This window comes from Rhinopithecus bieti, unplaced genomic scaffold, assembly GCF_001698545.2.
Source record: "Rhinopithecus bieti isolate Rb0 unplaced genomic scaffold, ASM169854v2 scaffold_9877, whole genome shotgun sequence".
Lineage (NCBI taxonomy): Eukaryota > Metazoa > Chordata > Mammalia > Primates > Cercopithecidae > Rhinopithecus > Rhinopithecus bieti.
Window position 1 is genome coordinate 327,038 of NW_016806237.1, and position 22,163 is coordinate 349,200.

General features: G+C 45.6%; 1 pseudogene; it reads left to right on the forward strand.

The window, feature by feature from the left end:
* Window positions 1-9,825: 9,825 nt before the first annotated feature.
* Window positions 9,826-13,327, forward strand: LOC108531727 (cTAGE family member 5 pseudogene; annotated as a pseudogene).
* Window positions 13,328-22,163: the final 8,836 nt, after the last annotated feature.

The window sequence follows — 22,163 nt, forward strand, 5'->3', positions numbered from 1 at the left end:
GAGAAAATTTTTGCAATCTATCCATCTGACAATGGGCTAATATCCAGAATCTACAAGAAACTTAAACAAATTTACAAGAAAAAAATAAACAACCCCATCAGAGAGTGGGTGAAGGATATGAACAGACACTTCTCAAAAGAAGACATTTATGAGGACAACAAACATGAAAAAATACTCATCATCACCGATCATTAGAGAAATGCAAATCAAAACCACAATGAGATACCATCTCATGCCAGTTAGAATAGTGATCATTAAAAAGTCAGGAAACAACAGATGCTGGAGAGGATGTGGAGAAATAGGAATGCTTTTACACTGTTGGTGGAAGTGTAAATTAGTTCAAGCATTGTGGAAGACAGTGTGGCAATTCTCCAAGGATCTAGAACCAGAAATACCATTTAACCCAGCAATCCCATTACTGGGTATAAAGCCAAAGGATTATAAATCATTCTGCTAAAAATACACATGCACACATATGTTTGTTGCAGCACTATTCACAATAACAAAGACTTGGAACCAATCCAAATGTCCATCAGTGATAGGCTGGATAAAGAAAATGTGGCACATATATACCATGGAATACTATGCAGCCCTAAAAAAGGATGAGTTCATGTCCTTTGCAGGGGCATGGATGAAGCTGGAAACCATCATTCTCAGCAAACTATCACAGGAACAGAAAACCAAACACCACATGTTCTCACTCATAAGTGGGAGATGAGCAATGAGAACACACAGACACAGGGAGGGGAACATCACACACCAGGGCCTTTCAGGGGGTGGGGGGCTGGGGGACGGATAGCATTAGAAGAAATACCTAATACAGATGATGGGTTGATGGGTGCAGTAAACCACCATGGCATGTGTATACCTATGTAACAAACCTGTATGTTTTGCACATGTATCCCCAAAACTTAAAATATATATATATATAAAAAAAGAAAGTGAAAAGACAAGCCACATTCGTGAAGAAAAAATGTTTACAAATCATATATATGATACAAGTATCCAGAATATATATATATATACACATACATATTTAATTTTTTTTTTATTTTTTTGAGACAGAGTCTCGCTCTGTCACCCAGGCTGGAGTGCAGTGGTATGATCCCAGCTCACTGTAACCTCTGCCTCCCGGGTTCAAGCGATTATCCTGCCTCAACCTCCCAAAATGCTGAGATTATAGGCATGAGCCACCGCACCCAGCCCAGAATACATTAAAAACTCAACCTGACGAGAAGACAACACAATTTTTTAAAGGGGCAAAAGATGTGAAGAGTAATTTCCCCAATAAAGAGATATGAAAGGCCGATAAGTATATGAAAAGATGCTCAACATCAATACTACAGTGATGGCCAGGCATGGGCACTCCTGCCTATAATCCCAGCATTTTGGGAGGCCGACTTGGGAAGATCGTTTGAGGTCAGGGTTTGAGACCAGCCTGGGCAACACAGCAAGACTACACCTCTACAGAAAAGTAAAATAAAACTGCAGTGAGATACTGCTCTGTATCTACTAAATGACTGTATATGAGGATGTGGACAAAATAGAGCCCTCATATGTTGGTGGTGGGCATGTAAAATGGTGCAGCCACTCTGGAAAGTATTTTGGCAGTTTCTTAGAAAGTTAAAAATAAATGTATCATAGAAACCAGCAATTCCAGCCCTAAGTATCCATCTAAGAGATATGTTCACACAATGATCAGTACCTATGTGAATTTTCAGAATTTTCTGCACTATTCATAACCAAAATGAATGGATCAATGTGTTCTAGTCACACAATGGAATATCACACAGCCATAAAAAGGAGCACACTATGCTTTATCTGGATGAACCTTGGAAACATGATGCAAATTGAAAGAAGCCAAGCTGCAGGAGACCCTATCACATATGACTCCCTTTACAAGAAAGTTCGAGAAAAGGCAAATCCAGAGACAGAAAGTCAGTCAGTGGTTGCCTGGAGCTAGGGGTGTGAACGGAGTGACTGCCAATGGCCAGAGATTCTTCTGAGGTGAAGATAATGAAAAATGGGTGGTGACAGTTGCACAGCTGTAAATTTACTAAAAACCACTTAATTACACACTTTTAAAAAAACTCTAAACCTGGCCGGGCACGGTGGCTCACACCTGTAAATCCAACACTCTGGGAGGCTGAAGCAGGAGGATCACTTGAGGCCAGGAGTTCCAGACAAGCCTGACCAACATAGGGAAACCCTGTCTCTACTAAAAATACAAAAATTAGCTGGGCGTAGTGGCATGTGCCTGTAATTCTAGCTACTCTGGAGGCTGAGACAGGAGAATCACTTGAACTGGGAGGTGGGGGTTGCAGTGAGCTGAGATCGTACCACTGCACTCAGGCCTGGATGATAGAGGGAAGCTCTGTCTCAAAAAACAAAAACAAAAAAACTCTAAACCTAAATAACATGCTCTTGATAACTGCAAGAGAGAAATCTAAAAAGATAGTAGCTAGGTGATGATAATGAAGGGTGACCATGTGGCATGCTGATGGTGTTTTCCCCAAATGAATTATAATTTTCCCTAAACAAATGATGTTTTGAAAATACCAACAATTTTATGCATTTGCTTAATCCTTCTTTCACCAATTCTCAGTTAAACACACACACACACTCTCACATGTCAGTCAGCCAAAAAGCCTCTCCTGAATACCTACTATGTGCCCCACTCATTTCTGGGCATTTAGTAATTCAAGAACCAGAAGCCAAGGTAGAGTCCTTCCAGGGTCAGTGCTGGACAAAACAGACACCTTAAGAGGTGGCTAACCACAGAAAATGGCCTCCTTGCTGATCCTAACCTCACTGTGACTTTTCTGTGACATATATAAAGAAACCTGCCAAAAATTAGAAATGATTGGCTGGGCGCAGTGGCTCACGCCTGTAATCCTAGCACTTTGGGATGCCGAGGAGGGAGGATCACTGAGATCAGGAGTTCGAGACCAGCCTGGCCAACGTGGCGAAACCCCCATCTCTACTAAAAATACAAACATTAGCCAGGCGTAGTAGTGCACACCTGTAAAATCCCAGCTCCTAAGGAGGCTGAGGCAGGAGAATCACTTGAACCCAGGGGGTGGAGGTTGCAGTGAGCCAAGATCACGCCACTTCACTCTAGCTTGGGCAAACGAGCGAGACTCCATCTCAAAAAAAAAAAGAAAGAAATGATTGAGTCTAAGCAGGGTGAACACATGTATTAGGATTGTAACCAAAGATGAATTATCATTGATCAATTTCCTATATCTAGATGGGAGGATGGTGGAATCTCATTAAACTGGGTATCACAAACAGCATAATATAGCTCAACAGACTATTGCCAAAATACAAAATGGGTGAGAGAATTAAATACCTTGTTTCTTGAGGAATGGGTTATAATTATTTAGAAGGAGAAGAGTGACCACAGAAAGGCAAAATAAGGACTTCTGTCAGGGGTTGCATCATCAGCTGGTTATTTACTAGGTTCTCACAGCAAGGATCTCACTCAGCAGATGAGCTATAAAGTCTGCAACCGATGGAGTAAAACAAGGAAATTTAACTCCGAATCTTCTTCTTTTATTTTTATTTAATTTTTTTTTTTGAGATAGAGTCTCACTCTGTCGCCCAGGCTGGAGTGCAGAGGCATGATCTTGGCTCAGTGCAACCTCTGCCTCGTGGGTTCAAGAGATTCTCCTGCCTCAGCCTCCTGTGTAGCTGGGGACTACAGTCGTGTGACACAATGCCCAGCTAATTTTTGTATTTTTTGGTGGAGACGGGGTTTCACGATGTTACCCAGGTTGGTCTTGAACTCCTGACCTCAAGTGATCCGTCCGCCTCAGCCTCCCAAAGTGCAGGGATTACAGCCACTATGCCCGACCTCATTTTTTTCTAATTTTTTTTTTTTTTTGAGACAGAGTCTCACTCTGTCACCCAGGCTGGAGTGCAGGGGCGAGATCTTGGCTCACTGCAACCTCCGTCTCCCGGGTTCAAGCGATTCTCCCACCTCAGGCTCTTGAGTAGCTGAGATTACAGGCACGCACCACTACACCCGGCTAATTTTTGTATTTTTAGTAGAGACAGGGTTTCACCATGTTGGCCAGGCTGGTCTCGAACTCCTGACCTCGTGATCCACCCAACTCAGTCTCCCAAAGTGCTGGGATTACAGGTGTTAGCCACTGTGCCCAGCCTTCATTTTCTTTTAAACTCTGACCCAAACTGTATTATCCAACTTCCTTTTTGGGTCAAACTGGACCAACAAGATTTACTCTTCTGCATGAACTGATCAAAAATGGACAAAATAGGGCCAAGCACAGTGGCTCACGCCTGTAATCCACCCACCTCAGCCTCCCAAAGTGCTGGGGTTATAGGCATGAGCCACCACGCCCGGCCTCTTATGTCTTTCAATATTTTTTCTGTCCCTTTTCTCTCCTTTTCTTCTAGAACTCCCATTACACATCTAGTAAGCTTCTTGATTGTCGTCCCACAGTTCCCTGATGCTATGTCTACTTTTAAAAATCTCTTCTCTGTGTTTGATTTATGATAGTTTCTACTGCTGTGCTTTGAAGTTCATGAATCTTTTTTTCTGCAATGTCTAACTGTCCACTAATTACATCCAGTGCATTTTTAATCCCAGACGTTATAGCATTTGGTTTGGATCTCGTAACATTTGATTTTTATTTTTTAAAAAATATCTTCCATGTTTTGTTTAATATTTTGAACATACACAGTTATATTAACTCTTTTAATGTTCTTCTCTGCTAAATCTAACATCTGTGTTAGTTCTTTGCCAGTTTTTGTTTTGTTTTTGACCACGCCTGGTGAGGTCAGGATTTCGAGACCAGCCTGGCCAACATGGTGAAACTCCGTGCTGACTAAAAATACAAAAATTTAGCAGGGTGTGGTGGAGTGCACCTGTAATCCCAGCTAGTTGGGAGAAGAATCGCTCGAACCCGAGAGGCAGAAGTTGCAGTGAGTCAAGATCGCGCCACTGTACTCCAGCCTGGGCAATAGAGTGAGACTCTGTCTGGGGGAAAAAAAATCTACTTATCTATTTATCTAGGCTGAAAATGTCCCAAATCTGGTGAAAACTATAAACCCAGAGATCCAAGAATCTCAATAAAACCCAAGCATAAAATCATGAAAAAAAAACTACATAGAGCATGTGATGTGCCAACTGCTCAAAGCCACCGGTCAAGGGCAACCTTAAAGGCAGCCAGAGACCACAGACACGTTCAACACTGAGGAGCAGAGAGAGGGTGGCTGCAGATCTCTCACTGGAAGCAACTGTGGCAAGACAGTGGAGCAACATTTTTATATTACTGAAAGAAAAAAATCAATCAATTTAGAATTCCATACACAGTGGAAATATCTTTCAAAATAAGGATAAAATTAAGACTTACTTGGCCGGGCGCAGTGGCTCATGCCTGTAATCCCAGCACTTCGGGAGGCCGAGGTGGGTGGATCATGAGGTCAGGAGATTGAGACCATCCTGGCCAACATGGTGAAATCCCATCTCTGTAAAAATATAAAAATTAGCTGGGTATGGTGGTGGGCACCTGTAGTCCCAGCTACTCGGGAGGCTGAGGCAGGAGAACCTCTTGAAACTAGGAGGCAGAGGTTGCAGTGAGCTGAGATCACACCACTGCACTCCAGCCTGGTGACAGAGCAAGACTCCATCTCAAAAAAAAAGCAGACTTTTTTAGAATATAGAAGTTAAAAAATTTATCACCAGCAAACCTATCCTATAAGAAATGTTAAAAAAAATTCCTTCAGGCAGAAAACAAAATTGAGACCAGGCATGGTGGCTCACACCTGTAATCCCAAGACTTTGGGAGGCTGAAGCCAGGCAAACTGCTGGAGCCCAGGAGTTTGAGACCAGCCTGGGTGACACAGTGAAAATGTCTCTACAAGAACATACAAAAATTAGCCAGGATGGGGTGACATGTGCCTATAGTCCCAGCTTATGTTTATTGAAGCTACCCTTATGGCTCAAAATATAATTAGTCTTGGGAAATTTGTATTCTGTTGTTTCTGAATGAAGAGTTCTATAAATGTCAAGTAAGGCAGGTTGTTTGACAGTATTTTATTTTATCTTATTTTATCTTTGAGACAGTTTCACTATGCCATCCAAGCTGAAGTGCAGTGGTGCCATCTCGGCTCATTGCCTCTAGTGAGCTAGAGCAACCTCTGCCTCTAGTGGTTCTCCCACCTCAGCCTCTTGAGTAGCTGGGATTACAGGTGCCTGCCACCACACCCAGCTAATTTTTTGTATTTTTAGCAGAGATGGGGTTTCATCATGTTGGCCAGGTTGGTATCAAACTCCTGACCTCAAGTGATCTGCCCACCTCAGCCTCCCAAAAAGCTGGGATTAAAAGCGTGAGCCGGCTGGGCGTGGTGGCTCACGCCTGTAATCCCAGCACTTTGGGAGGCCGAGACTGGCGGATCACGAGGTCAGGAGATCGGGATCATCCTGGCGAACACGGTGAAACCCCGTCTCTACTAAAAATATAAAAAAATTAGCCGGCTGTGGTGGTGGGCGCCTGTAGTCCCAGCTTCTACGGAGGCTGAGGCAGGAGAATGTCGTGAACCCGGGAGGCGGCGGAGCTTGCAGTGAGCGGAGATCGCGCCACTGCACTCCAGCCTGGAGGACAGAGCGAGACTCTGTCTCAGAAAAAAAAAAAAAAGTGTGAGCCACTGCACTGGCCAGTAGTTTAAATTTTCTATATCCTTAATGGTTTTCTTCATGTATCTATCGATTTTTGTGAGAAGATATTGAAACTTAGTAATCTAATTGTGGATCTGTCTATTTTTCCTTGCAGTTCTATCAGCTTTTGCTTCACGTATTTTGAAGCTCTGTTATTAGATGCATTAACATTGATGAATTTTATGTTCTCTTGATGAATTCACTTTTTTAATCACTATGAAATCATCTTTTATATCCATGGTAATATTCTTTATTCTGAAATTGACTTTGTCTTTTATTAATATAGCAACTCCAACTTTCTTTTGGTCAGTGTTAGCATTATATATTTTTTTGCATCCTTTTATTTCTTGATCTATTGTATCTTTATATTTAAAGTGAGTTTCTTATAGGTAGACTACAATTGAGTCTTGATTTTTCTTTTTTTTTTTTTGAGATAGAGTTTTGCTCTTGTTGCCCACCCAGGCTGGAGTGCAATGGCACGATCTTGGCTCACCGCAAGCTCTGCCTCCCGGGTTCAAGCGATTCTCCTGCTTCAGTCTCCCAAGTAGCTGAGATTACAGGCATGTGCCACTACGCCCAGCTAATTTTGTATTTTTAGTAGAGACAGGGTTTCTCCATGTTGGTCAGACTGGTCTCAAACTCCTGACCTCTGGTGATCTGCCTGCCTCGGCCTCCAAAAGTGGTGGGATTCCAGGCATTGAGCCACAGCGCCCAGCCAAGTCTTGATATTTTTTATTCAAGCTAATAATCTCTGCAATTTCCTTTGGGTATTTAGTTTTATCTCTACTAAAAATATAAAAATTAGCTGGCACACACCTGTAGTCCCAGCTACTTGGGAGGCTGAGGCAGGAGAATCACTTGAACCCAGGAGGCGGAGGTTGCAGTGAACCCAGATGGCACTGCTGTACTCCAGCCTGGATGACCAAAACTCTGTCTCAGTCAATCAATCAACCAATCAATCAATCAATCAATACTTGTACATGAGGCCAGGCGCCATGGCTCATGCCTGTAATCCCAGAACTCTGGGAGGCCAAGGCAGGTGGCTCACTTGAGCCCAGGAGTTTGAGACCAGCCTGGGCAACATGGCAAGATCCCATCTCTACAAAAGTTTTTAAAAATTAGCTGGACGTGGTGATGCATGCCTGTAGTCCCAGCTACTCAGGAGGCTGAGGCAGGAAGATCACTTGAACCCAGGAGATGGAGGCTGCAGTGAGCCATCATTGCTCCACTGCACTACAACCTGGGCAACAGAGCAAGATTCTGTCTCAAAAAGAAAAAAAAAAAAAAAGCTAGAAACAAGGATCTTGAATCAACTCATATGACACCAGAAAAGAAAAATATCAACTTGATTTTCCAGTCCAGGCATCTAACATGTTGCTCTACCCAAGAAACCTGGTCTCAGTGAGTTCTTTAGGGAGGAGAGTCTCAGCAGACGTGAAAGACTGAGTGGACCTGAATCTTTAGGTATTCTAGGCAGACAGCTTTCAGTCTGAAACACGTGAGTATGGCCAGCGTGTGGTAAGCAGGGGGACTTACTGCGTAAAAAGTCGAGCCCTGGAGCTGCAGAGTAAGCCTCGTCATGAGCTGCAGGATAAACGTAAGCAACGCTCATCTTTTCTTCATCTCATCTCCAGTGCCTAGGACAGGGCTTGAGACACAGCAGGTGCTCTAAACATGTCTGCCCAATGGAAATGATAAACACTACTAGCATTGAACTATGACACATGTGACCACGCTAGCTAACTGGACTGCAAGGAAACTCACAGCGATCAGACACTCACATTACAGGAGAGGTGCTTCACCCTGGCTCTGCCCGAGAATCACCTGCAAAGTCACTACCAAGATGGGTCCTGGCTGCTGTGTTTTCCAAAACGTTGCTGGTGGTTATGTGCAAAGTATAGAGCCTCTAGGCTGTGAACAGAAGAAACTAGTTACTATTCCTCAGTAACCAAATTCTGGAGACGCCTGTGAGAGAGAAATACACAGAGAGGCAGACAGAGGACAGAAAACTTGGTAGAAGAACTTGGATACTTTATTGAACTCAATCTGGATTATTAAATCAAAGACTAGGACACAATACAATATAAACAAAACTTTATCAAATTAAGAGGCAATATACACCATGCCAATAAGATACCCAACTCATTATTCTTAGGTAACAGTCAAGAAGTATTGCAACCTGAAGCCTGGCACTCAATTTCAGCAATTCCAACCTGATATATCATTCAGGGTGTCTTCCATTAAACCTTCCCTGTTCGCTCTGATCAATAATGACCTCTGGCTCCCCTTCCCTGACAGCCCACAGCATCACACTTTTCATCATTTTATGATGGCCAATTTAGGACTTCATTGGGAAGCTTTGTGGGTATATTTTATTTTTACTTTTTTATTTGAGATGGAGTCTTACTCTCTCGTCCAGGCTGGAATGCAGTGGTGTGATCTCCGCTCACTGCAACCTCTGCCTCCTGGGTTCAAGCAATTCTTCTGTCTCAGCCTCCTGAGTAGCTGGGATCACAGAGGCATGCCACCAAGCCCAGCTAATGTTTGTATTTTTAGTAGAGACAGGATTTCACCATGTTGGCCAGGCTGGTCTGGAACTCCTGACCTCAGGTGATCAGCCTGCTTTGGCCTCCCAAAGTGCTGGGATTACAGGCATGGGCCACTGCGCCCGGCCTGCTATTTTAGTTCCACAAGTGCTACATGGGAAGCTGTGTAGCCCTGTGATTAAGAGGGCAGGCCCTGCAGCCAAACGGCTTGGATTTAAGACCTTGTTCCACCATTTACTAGCTGTGTGTCCTTAGGCCAGTTAATTACCCCCTCTGTGTCTCATTTGTATCAAGGGAACAACTTGGCAGTGTTGTGCTATAAATTCAGATAATCCAAGCTGGACATGGTCGCTTACACCTGTAATCCCAGCACTTTGGGAGGCAGAGGCAGGCTGATCACCTGAGGTCAGGAGTTCGAGACCAGCTTGGCCAACATGGCGAAACCTCATCTCTACTAAAAATACAAAAGTTAGCTGAGCATGGTGGCGGGCACCTGTAATTCTAGCTACTCGGTAGGCTGAGGCAGAAGAATCGCTTGAACCCGGGAGGCGGAGGTTGCAGTGGGCCAAGACTGTGCCACTGCACTCAGGCCTGGGTAACAGATTGAGACTCCGTCTCAAAAAAACAAAACAAAACAAAAAAAAACCTCCCCCTCCAAGGCTGCCTGGCCGAAACCAAACCGAGGGGTGGTTTCACAGGCTTGCGCAGGTCCGGCTGGGACATGTGCTACCTCAGGATGCAGTGGAACAAAGGGGCCAGGGTAGGCAGCCTAGGCCTGTGAGTGCCCGCATCCCTCAGCTCCCCCCGCAGCCGGGTCCGCAATGGTCCGCTCCAGTTGCCGGCTGCGGATTCGGTTCCCGACAGAAGGCTGCGAGTTCTCCGCTGCTTGTTGTCGCTGGGTTACTGCGGCGACCGACCGCCAGAGCAGCCTTGGCGCTATGGAGGAGCCAGGGGCTACCCCTCAGCTGTACTTGGGGCTGGTCCTGGGGGAGCTACACAGGGTTGTGGCAGCACTGCCTATAGATTCTAATCCTTATGGTTTTCCATGGGAATTGGTGATATGTGCCGCTGTTGTTGGATTTTTTGCTGTTCTCCTTTTTTTGCGGAGAAGTTTTAGATCGATTAGGAGTCGGCTGTATGTGGGAAGAGAGAAAAAGCTTGCTATGATGCTTTCTGGACTAATTGAAGAAAAATGTAAACTACTTGAAAATTTAGCCTTGTTCAAAACAGTATGAAGACTGTGAAGCAGCAGCATCTTTAGAGGATACCAGCTTTGAGAATGCGGCAATGGAAGAACAAAGTTTGGAGGCAACCTGCGAAAATCTGAACAGGTCCAATTCTGAACTTGAGCATGAAATACTCTGTCTAGAAAAAGAGTTAACAGAAGAGAAATCTAAACATTCTCAAAAAAATGAATTGATGGCAGATATTTCAAAACGGATACAGTCTCTAGAAGATGAGTCAAAATCCCTCAAATCACAAGTAGCTGAAGCCAAAATAATCTTCAAGATATTTCAAATGACTGAAGAACGACTGAAGATAGCAATAAAAGACGCTTTGAATGAAAACTCTCAACTTCAGGAAAGCCAGAAACAGTTTTTGCAAGAAGTGGAAGTATGGAAAGAACAAGTGAGTGAACTTAATAAACAGAAAATAACATTTGAAGACTTCAAAGTACATGCAGAACAAGTTCTAAATGATACAGCAAATCACATCAAGACTCTGACTGAACGCTTGCTAAAGATGAAAGATTGGACTGCTAGGCTTGGAGAAGACAGAACGGATGATGGTAACTTAGAAGTGAACAGTGAATCGGAAGAAGGTGCTTACTCAGATGATCCTCCAAAAGGAGCTTTGAAGATGCTGATTCATGCCGCTAAGTTAAATGCTTCTTTAAAAACCTTAAAAGGAGAACGAAACCAAATTTATATCCAGTTATCTGAAATTGATAAAACAAAGGAAGAGCTTACAGAGCATATTAAAAATCTTCAGACTGAACAAGCATCTTTGCAGTCAGAAAACACACATTTTGAAAGTGAGAATCAGAAGCTTCAACAGAAACTTAAAGTAATGACTGAATTATATCAAGAAAATGAAATGAAACTCTACAGGAAATTAACAGTAGAGGAAAATAACCGGTTAGAGAAAGAAGAGAAACTTTCTAAGGTAGACAAAAAGATCAGCCATGCCACTAAAGAGCTGGAGACCTATGGACAGCGAGCCAAAGATCTTGAAGAAGAATTGGAAAGAACTATTCATTATTATCAACAGCAGATTATTTCCCATGAGAAAAAAGCACATCATAATTGGTTGGCAGCTTGGATTGCTGAAAGAAACCTCAATGATTTAAGGAAAGAAAATGCTAACAGACAAAAATTAACTAAAACAGAGTTTAAATCTGAACTTTTAGAAAAAGATCCTTATGTACTTGATGGTCCAAATACAGCATTTGGCAGAGAGCATTCCCCATATGGTCCCTCATTATTGGTTCAGCCTTTATCTGAAAAGAGAGCTTTTCTCTCTCCTCCAGCTGTGTTGGAGGGTCCACTCAGACTCTCACCTTTGCCTCCAGGGGAAGAAGGAAGAAGCTCAGGAGGCCCAGGGAATCCTCTGGACCATCAGATTACCAATGAAAGAGGAGAATCAAGCTGTGAGAAGTTAACCCATCCTCACACGGCTCCTTCTGACACTGTGTCCCTGCCATCTCTGTGGGAACAGGACCGTAGGATGTTTCCTCCACCAGGACGATCATATCCTGATTCAGCTCTTCCTCCCCAAAGGCAAGACAGATTTTATTCTAACTCTGGTAGAGCATCTGGACCAGCAGAACTCAGAAGTTTTAGTATGCCTTCTTTGGATAAAATGGATGGGTCAATGCCTTCAGAAATGGAATCCAGTAGAAAAGATACCAAAGATGATCCTGGGAATTTAAAGATGCCTGATTCATCTCTCCCCACTGAAAATGAAGCAACTGGCCCTGGCTTTATTCCTCCACCTCTTGCTCCAATCAGAGGTCCATCGTTTCCAGTAGATACAAGGGGCCCGTTCATGAGAAGAGGGCCTCCTTTGCCCCGACCTCCTCCAGGAACCAGGTTTGGAGCTTCTCAAGATTATTTTCCACGAAGGGATTTCCCAGGTCCGCCACATGTTCCATTTGCAATGAGAAATGTCTATCCACCAAGAGGTTTTCCTCCTTACCTTCCCCTCAAGACCTGGATTTTTCCCCGCACCCCCACATTCTGAAGGTATAAATGAGTTCCCTTCTGGGCTGATATCGCCTTCAAATGAGCCTGCTACTGAACATCCAAAACCGCAGCAATACACCTGACAATATTTTTGCTCTCTGCAAAAGTAATTCTGACTGATCTCATTTTCAGTTTAAGTAACTGCTGTTACTTAAGTGATTACATTTTTGCTCAAATTGAAACTTAATGTAATTATAATTCTTAGGATAGTATTTTGTAAATAAGGATGATTTAAATATGAATCTTATGAGTAAATTATTTCCACTGTATTTTATTCTAGATAGTATAACCATTTTAATTTGATTAATCCACTATTATAGAAACAATAGTGGGAGTTTTACATATGTAATCTTGCAGGTGGGGAGGCTTTAAATTCTAAAGGCTGTGTCTTTAAGCCAAGAATTGTATTTACTGTAGGTGTAGACAAATGTGAAAGTAACTTTATGCTTAATTAAATAAATTTTAGTTGATTAAAAAATTCAGATAATCTACATGATAACCATTCTATCACTAGCAGTATTTGCCATGTCTCTACTAAATGTTTCAAAGTCGCAGAAAACACAGCACGGCCTAACAGGAGCTCTTCGTTGCCTCTCACAGCTCCACACTACTCTTCTCTCAAGGAACAGCAGCACTGCCCTCCCAGGGCTCAAGTCAACCCTGGCATTACCCTGGACTCTGCCCTTCACATTACCCTGCCATAGCCACTCCATCAGTGAGACTGTCTGCTCTCCCTCTACACAGTCACGTCTGTCTAGTATCACCACCCCACTGCCCTCTCTTGTGCAAGCCTCTGCCACTTCTCCTCTGACATACTACTGTAGCCACAAGCCTTGCCTCCCTGCCTGCACACTGACCGCACCTTTCATTTTCCAGGGCCGTGGAGTAAGGTCGAAACACGCCAGCATAATCATGTCACTTTCCTGTTTGTTTTCCTGCCGTCTGGTAGCACGGTAGTGGTGATCCACTCTTGGCTATGCAGAGGAGGGTAACACCCAGGGGATGGTGTGATGGGAAGGAATCTAGGCCCCTGTATATCCCCTGATCTGGGTGCCACCAGCCCTACGTCTATATTTAGTGACCCTGGGTTCCACCTCACTGGACTGCTCACCTTCATGCTGTTCTGTGCAGGAGAATCAAACTTCCATCTTGTTAGGGCCAGCATGCTTTGAAGGCTCTTGGTTACAAAAGCACCCTAACCTGCTATATTACTGTACTCTACTATTACTATACCATATTATTAGTACATTACTGGGGTAACCTGCACCCTAGTAATGTAACAATTTGTACCTGGAGGAGGGGTGCGGCTGTGACAGAAACCTAAGTGGCACTGGCTTCACAGCCAGGCAGTGGCAGGTGAGGAAAGAGGTGGTAGAAAGCTAGTCATTCCCGCTACGCAGTAAATACATCTTAAAAAATGCTGCCTGCATTAACTGGGAAGACAGATCCTGCACTTACCAAGCCTGTGTAGCTCTAGAAGGAAAAAAAAAAAAAAGCAAATATGCGGTATGTTGGCTGCTCACTGCTGCCCTTAGCAAGGAACTTTGAAATAAATGAGGCTGAGTAAGAACTGGCCAATTTGCAAGCAGAGGTGGAAGATAAAATACAGTAACGCCAAGCAGCTCTGTCTTCCCGCTCCAATCCTGTAGTACTTCTTTCAGCTCCCCTAAGACGCTAAGCTTCTTCCTCCAACACTGTTTTTTGTCAGCTCCCATCCTACATACCCCTGGTCATCCTTCAAGTCTCACACATACCTGACGTACCCACTCACCCTGGGATCTTGTGCAAGCCCCCCCATTACCATCTCATCTTACCCTCTTCTCATCAGTTAATGGACTCAGCCCAAGAAGCACTAACACGCTCAATGCGGGTAATTTTCTGCGCGTGTTCGCTCCCCACGTACCCGTCCCCCAACACCCAGCCCTGGGCTTGGCACGTGGCAAGCGCTCAGTGAACGAGACTCATGAACAGTCAAGCGTAGACGGCAGGGGAAAACCTGACACGGATACCAAGCACCCGAGGTCCTGCTATGAGTCCCGGCCCATGTTTTAGGGAGCCTGGGTCTGGAGCCCCAGTGAGCGTGCGCTCAAGGTGCCCAGGTTCCGCGAGTCCGCGCAGGCGCGAAATCGGGAGGGCGGTGTCACAACCCCGCCCGTAACAGGCCACGCCCGTAACGGGCCACGCCCTCCCAGGGAGGTGCGCGCGCCTGCGAGTGGCTTGGGTCAGGCCGCCTCACAGGCAGGGCCGCGCCCGCAAACACGAGGTGGGGTGGGAACCCGCCCAGGGGCCATCTGCCCTCCCGTCCCTAACGCCCAGGCCCCGGGGGCTCACCACATCCCCCTGAACCTGCAGATCCTCCGCCCTCCGCCGCCGCCAGCGGCAGAGCGCTAGGCTGTCCATGCAGCCACAGCGTCAATCCCTACGGGCCTCTCAGGCCTGGCCGAGGCCCACGCTCCACGCCCGCTTCCGCACACGGCCCTGGGGAGCCAATGGGGAGACTGAGGGGCGGGGCGCCACGGGAAGCGCGAGAGCACCAAGGCGAGGACCGCAGGCAGGAGCAGTAGAGACCGGAGTCTTCTGGGAATATTGGGATGATGTGGGCGTTGTCCGTCTGCCCCAAGTCATTACCTTGCAGAGAGGTCGGCTTGTCGCTTCTCTCTTCACAGGAGCAGCCGTGGGGCTCCAAAGAAAGCATTCTTTCAGGATCCCGCCAAACTTTTGACAACAGCCCGTGGATCGGCTGGAAGAGCGCCCGCCTCCTCTGTCTTATGATTGGTTGTTAGGCCTCGCGGGGCGCGGTCTCCCTGTGGCTGGTTGGCTAATAGATGGCGCAGCGGGCCAATTAGCTTGAGCGAGACAGCGGGTGTTTCTGGGAGTTGTGGTCCGCAGGGCTGCCTCGCTTCCGGGTGGGAGCGACTGGCGCCGCGGTGGGAAGGTGCAGAGCATTCAGGCCAGCCCCGCGGGCACACGACTGGTGTCTGGTGGCTGCTGGTTGGGAGGCCCCGGAAGCACTTCTCCCCTAGGCTGGAGGGCACTAGGAGGTCGCAGGTGCTAAGCTGCCAGGGCCTTTTGGCTGTGCTGAAGGGAAAAAGCACAGCCACTGTCGGGGGCGTGTGCTGCGCAGGTGGTTGCCGCCGTGATGTTCGCTCCCTCTAGCCCCTGCCAGGGATGCAGCCTACCAACCCTCAACAGCCGGCGGCGTTTCAGTCTCTGGCCCGGCGCGGTGCTGAGCACCACCGAGCCCTCATCGTAGGGCACCGAGTTCCGGACTCCTGCAGCCGCTTGTCCAGGCCCCTCCTGCCTTAGCACGGAGCTCTCTTGATTGCTCCAAACAGCCCAGACCGGCGCCTTTTTTGGATGATTTAAAACGGGGCCAATCCGTTGCCAGCGATTGGCTGGCAATGGGCACATGACCCTGTACGGGCCAGGGAGAAGTAAGCGAGGTCTGTTGAGGCAGAGTTTTGGGAAAGATTTTTCTTCTAGATAAAAGGGAGGTGGGTGGGTGGGGGCTGTTTTCTTCCTGGTGTCCTTGCCCAGTGTAAGTTTCCTGGAGCTGCGGCAGCCTTTTTGTCACCGTGAGGGCAGCTGGGGGGAACCCTAGGAAAGCCCCTAGAGCCAGAACAGCCTGAGCCTCTGAACCAACCCACAACTGACGACGGGTCACTTTGTCGTGTGTCTGTGATTTGAGTCCATCATTCTGCAGTTGAAGGTATCCTTTGCACAAAGTCCTGTTCTTAACCATTATAGTGAAACGCATGAATCGCTCTTCGGGCTATTTGCTGCATGATCCTCAGCAAATTAAACAGTTAATCTCACTCAGAGGATAGAATAATAATAAAGCATAGAGCCTGTGAGGATTAAATGAGGCATCACCTAGAATATGCTTAGAGCAATGCTGGACACAAACTAAGTACTCAACAATGTTATATTTCTCCTACTAGTCAGTACTCCTAGGACTAATTGTGCCACCACTGGTTCACAGCCCCTTATCAAAAACCTTTCAGGCCAGATGTGTTTGTGAAATTCAGAATTTTTTGAATGTTTAAAAAAGGTGAGATATATTGTATACCCCGATAGTCAAACAATGTTTCTATAGCAGAAATGTGTGAGTCTTCACAAATATTCACCCTAAGTGGGATATATAAAGGTTGTAAAAAGGGCCAGGCACAGTAGCTTAAGCTTGTAATCCCAGTACTTTGGAAGGCCAAAGCGGGAGGATTGCTTGAACCCAGGAGTTTGAGACCAACCTCGGCAACATAGTGAGACCCCATCACTACAAAATAAAAATAAATATAAATTAGCTGGGCACTATGATTCCCACCTGTAGTCCCAGCTACTCAGAAGGCTGAGATGGGAAAGATAGATTGCTTAGGCCTGGAAGGTTGAGGCTGCAGTGGTTCCAGCCTGGGCAATAGCGTGAGACCCTGTCCCAAATAAAATAAATACAATAAATAAATAAAGGTTGTAAATAGTCTCATATCTGTTCAAATGAGTTCACTCCAAGCGTGGGGAAAAACTAATTTGGAGGATTTTCTGCATTTCAGAATTGAAAATAAGGTACGTCGTAGGCCTCTAAAAACGTTTGTCTTGCACTTTAGATTAGATGACTTGCTTTGTTACCCTTTTTTGGTATCACTGGCCTTTATACGTATGGCTGCTTTTCAGATGTGTATAAGAACAAAATTTCAACAAATTTAGTTTCGAAGATCTGATTGGCTTTTATTAGCATTGCATGCACCAGGCCGTCTACAAGACAGAAAAGTGCTCCAGTGAGGACCGAGTGGGTGAGTTTGACAGGCAGAAAAAAGTGGAGGAAAGCAGGAAGAGTGAACAAATAGCAGAACAGTCATTTCAGTCATTTCAGGATGACTTCCCTTGTAGAGGTGCAAACGAAATCTTGGCTTTATGTAATTTGGCTTTCATCTCTCTCCTGATTTCTCAGAAGATCTTATAAGTAAGCAACCCAGGTTTCAGTGTGGTGGCATGGATCCTTAGCATTAGTGACTCCAGTTTTGGCCTGCTGTCTTTCTTAAATGGATGCGTGAGGCGACCATTTGGTAATGGGGGGGACTACTTAGCCTAGGAATGAGATACAGCAATAGGTATATTCAGAAAGATGCAGTTTAGCTTAGCACACTATTTTCCAACCATCAGTCACGGGTACTAACTGCAAGGTGTATGCTAAAATTCTCCTATTATTTACATAGTACATTTATTTAAATTCTCAATATCTTAAGTTTGAAAAATTTTAAGAATAATATGTAACATCTATAAAATGATGGTTTGAATGCTCACTACTTTAGTATGTTAAATAGATTAATTATTAGAAGAAAATATGGGAGCCCAGGCACGGTGACTCATGTCTGTAATCCCAGCACTTTGGAAGACCAAGATGGGCAGATTGCCTGAGGCCAGGAGTTTGAGACCAGCTGGCCAACATGGCAAAACCCTGTCTCTATTAAAAATACAAAAATTAGCCAGGCATAGTGGCGCATGTCTGTAATCCCAGCTTTTTGGGAGGCTGACGCATGAGAATTGCTTAAACTCCAGAGGTGTAGGTTGCAGTGAGTCAAGATCATGCCACTGCACTCCAGCTTAGGTGACAAAACAAAACTCTGTCTCAAAAAAAAAAAAAGAAAGAAAAAAATTGGCTGGGTACGGTGGCTCACGCCTGTAATCCCAGCACTCTGGGAGGCTGAGGCGGGTGGATCACGAGATCAGGAGATCAAGACCAGCCTGGCCACCATGGTGAAACCCTGTCTCTACTAAAAATACAAAAAATTAGCCAGGTGTGGTGGCATGCACCTGTAGTCCTAGCTACTTGGAAGGCTGAGGCAGGAGAATCACTTGAACCTGGGAGGCAGAGGTTGCAGTGAGCTGAGACTGCACCACTCCACTCCAGCCTGGGCGACAGAGCGAGACTCCGTCTCAAAAAAAAAAAAAAGAAAAGAAAATATGGGAAAGCTTCATGATATTGATTTCCTGCGTATGACACCAAAAGTATAGTCAATAAAAGAAAAAAAATAGATAATTTGGAACTATATCAAAATTTTAAATTTTGTACATCAAAGGACACTATTAATCCAGTGAAAAGGCAACCCAGGAAATGGAGAAAATATTTCCAAATCGCATATCTGATAAGGAGTTAATATCCAGATTATATAAAGAATGCCTGGCTGGGTGCTGTGGCTCATGCCCAGGAGTTCAAGACCAGCATAGGCAACAAAGCAAAACCCCATCTCTAAAAATAAAATAAAAATTGTTTCTCATGGCCAGGCATGGTGACGCATACCTATAACCCCAGCAGTTTGAGAGGCATAGGTGGGGAGATCACTTGAACTCTGGAGTTCTAGGCCAGGCATGGGCAACATAGGGAGAGCCAGGTTTCTACAAAAAAAAAAAAAAAACAAAATGTAGTATATACGTTGTATAGTATATATATATATATGTCTGGCATGGTGGCGTGCACCTGTAGTCCCAGCTACTCAGAAGCCTGTAGTGGGAGGATCACTTGAGCCCAGGAGGTCAAGGCTGCAGTGAGTTATGATCATGCCACTGCACTCCAGCTGGGGCGACACAACAAGACCCTGCCTTAAATAAATAAATAAATAAATAAATAAAAACCTGTTTATGCACCACTTACTGTCATCTTGCACACCGCCTTCAAGGGAAGTATCTCTCAGGTGGAAGGTGATTTGAGTTCAGTCCCACCCTGCCAGTTTCCAGCACCTGGACAAAGCTGCTTAAACCTCTAAGTCCCCTTCCTCTTTTTGGTGCATAAAATTGGAATAAGAAGACCTGGCACGGTGGCACATACCTGTAGTCCCAGCTACTCGGGAGGCTGAGACAGAAGGGTTGCTTGAGACCAGGAGTTTGAGGCTACAGTGTGCTATGGTGTAACCTGTGAATGGCCACTGCATTCTAGCCTGGAGAACGTAGGGAAAACTTGTCTAAAAACTAGAGAAATAAAATTAAGAATTGGGATGCTAATAGTGTCTACCTCAGTGGAATACTTTTGAGTTTTTTGTTTTTTGTACTTTTTTTCCCCCCGAGACGGAGTCTTGCTCTGTCACCCAGGCTGGAGTGCAGTGGTGTGATCTCGGCTCACTGCAACCTCTTCCTCCCGGATTCAAGCAATTCTCCTGCCTCAGCCTCCTGAGTAGCTGGTATTACAGGCACTCGCCACCACACCTGGCTAATTTTTGTATTCTTAATAGAGATGGGGTTTCACCATGTTGGCCAGACTGGTCTCAAACTCTTGACCTCTTAATCCACCCACCTCGGCCTCCCAACGTGCTGGGACTATAGGCATGAGCCACCGCACCCGGCCACTTTGGAGTTTTAAGTGAGGTGCTGTCTGTGACTGTGGGGTGGTGAGCACTGTGTCTGGTAAGCTCTCAACTAATGGTAGCTGGTGTGACTGTCTCTAGTCTTTCTCCAACTGAGCACGTAGCCTTTCCCCTTCCTGGATCACATAGAGTTCAGGAAGTTTCCAGAGAGGTTTGACTTGGTAATGGCTCCTGTACTCAACTGACAAATGTTTGTTTCTGAGCCTCAGTTCCCTCATCTATAAAATAGGAATAACACAGACTGCTCCTGTCGCCTGCCTTCGAGAGAAGTCAGAGCTTCCAAGAGTGGCTGCTGATTTGCCAGTGAACACACTCATCTTGGCCATGCCAAGGGGGATCTGTGTGTGTGGTGGAGCCAGGCCAAGGAGCAGTTCAATTCAACTGTTGCAATGCCATTATTTCTATTCTTCCATTTACCCAGTCTTCCCCCTTTCAAACTCCCATGACGTCTTTTAAAAAGCACCGTGTCTGCTCATCTTACTGAGATGTACAAGATAACACGTAAAGCCTGTAGTAGGGAGCCTGGCATGGAGTAGGCATTTCAGAGGCGCTCCTTCCATTCTCTGCTGCCCTCTTATTTAAACATTCCCAGCACTTCCCTGGGCACTAGAATAAGGTTAGTTTTTACCTTTGAAATTTATGGTTTCTTTAGATATTATAGTAACAATAATTGGTTATCGTCTTTACCTGGAAAGGCTTCCCCATTGGATTAGTCTATTTTGTCCTGCTATAAAGGAATAACTGAGGCTGGGTATTTACAAAGCAAAGAAGTTTATTTGTCTCACAGTTCTACAGGCTGTCCATGAAGCATGGTGTCAGCATCTGCTTCCGGTGAGGCCTCAGGAAGCTTTCAATCATGGCAGAAGGCCAAGGGGCAGTGGGGTCTCACATGGCAAGAGAGGGAGGAGGAGGTGCCAGGCTCTTTAAACAATCAGCTCTTGCGTGAACTCAAAGAGCCAGAACTCACTCAGTACCTGGAGGACGACATGGAGACATTAACGAGAGATCCACCCCCATGACCCAAACTTGTCCCACTATGCCCACCTCCAGCACTGGTGGTCACAGTTCAACGTGAGATTTAGAGGGGACAAACATCCAAACTGTGTCACCCCTCAACCCCTCAACGGCCCCTGGTTTGCTCCTGGTTTTCCAGATTTTGACTGAAATGTCCTCTTCCCAGCAAAGCCGTGTGGACCACCCAGGTTAAAGCAGCCACCTGGTGCTGGCCTGTGTAGCCCAATTCCAGTTCTCCAGGGTGCTCATCACTCTGTGGCAGTTTCTCTTCTGGTTTGTGAGAGAAAAATAAATCTTGGGGCTCCAAAATCACTAAAGGGAAAAGTCAAGCTGAGAACTGCTTAGGGCAAACCTGCCTCCCCTTCTATTCAAAGTCACCCCTTTGCTCACTGAGATAAATGCATATCTGATTGCCTCCTTTGGAGAGGCTCATCTCAAACTCAAAAGAGGGCAACCATTTATCTCTTACCTACCTATGACCTGGAAGCCCCCTCCTGCTACAAGTTGTCCCGCCTTTCTGGACTGAACCAATGAACATCTCACATATGTTGATTGATGTCTTGTATCTCCCCAAAATGTATAAAACCAGACTGTGCTCTGACCACCTTGGGCACATGTCATCAGGACATCCTGAGTCTGGGTCACAGGCATGCATCCTCAACCTCGGCAAAAATAAACCTCCTAAATTAACTGAGACCCATCTCAGATATTCGGGGTTCACACGTTGATGTTCTGTACTCTTCCCCCCAACCCCCCAGAGTGCTTGTTCGCCACTGTCCAGAGCCAGGCACACTGCAGGCACTGAGGAAAGAAGTGTGCCAACAGAGACTTTGCTAGTTAGCCTGGAAACTTTGATTTCATTTAATTATCACAGTAATACTGCAGGACTATCCTCATGTTCAGACAAAAAAACTGAAGCTCGGAGAAGTTACCCATGGTGCCCGGACTGCAAGGCCACCAAGTGGCAGACCTGAATTCAACCAAGTCCATCTGGTTTCCCACCCTTCTGTGCCCAGTAGCCTTTGGGTTCCCATGTAAAGCCTGCTTATTAAGCTGCAAGTCTTCCTGAAAACAAGGTGAGTTAGACAAAAACAAACAGAAACAGCAACCCACAGCTGTATCTTGTCAGTTACCCCAAAGGCCTCCATTTCCCAGTGGCACTTTCCGGGCATCCTGCTGGGAAGTGACGTGCAAGGCCCAGGGCGTGGCTTATTATTTAATATCAAAAGACTTTAGGCCAGGAGCGGTGGCTCATGCCTGTAATCCCAGCACTTTGGGAGGCTGAAGTGGGTGGATCACTTGAGGTCAGGAATTCGAGACCAGCCTG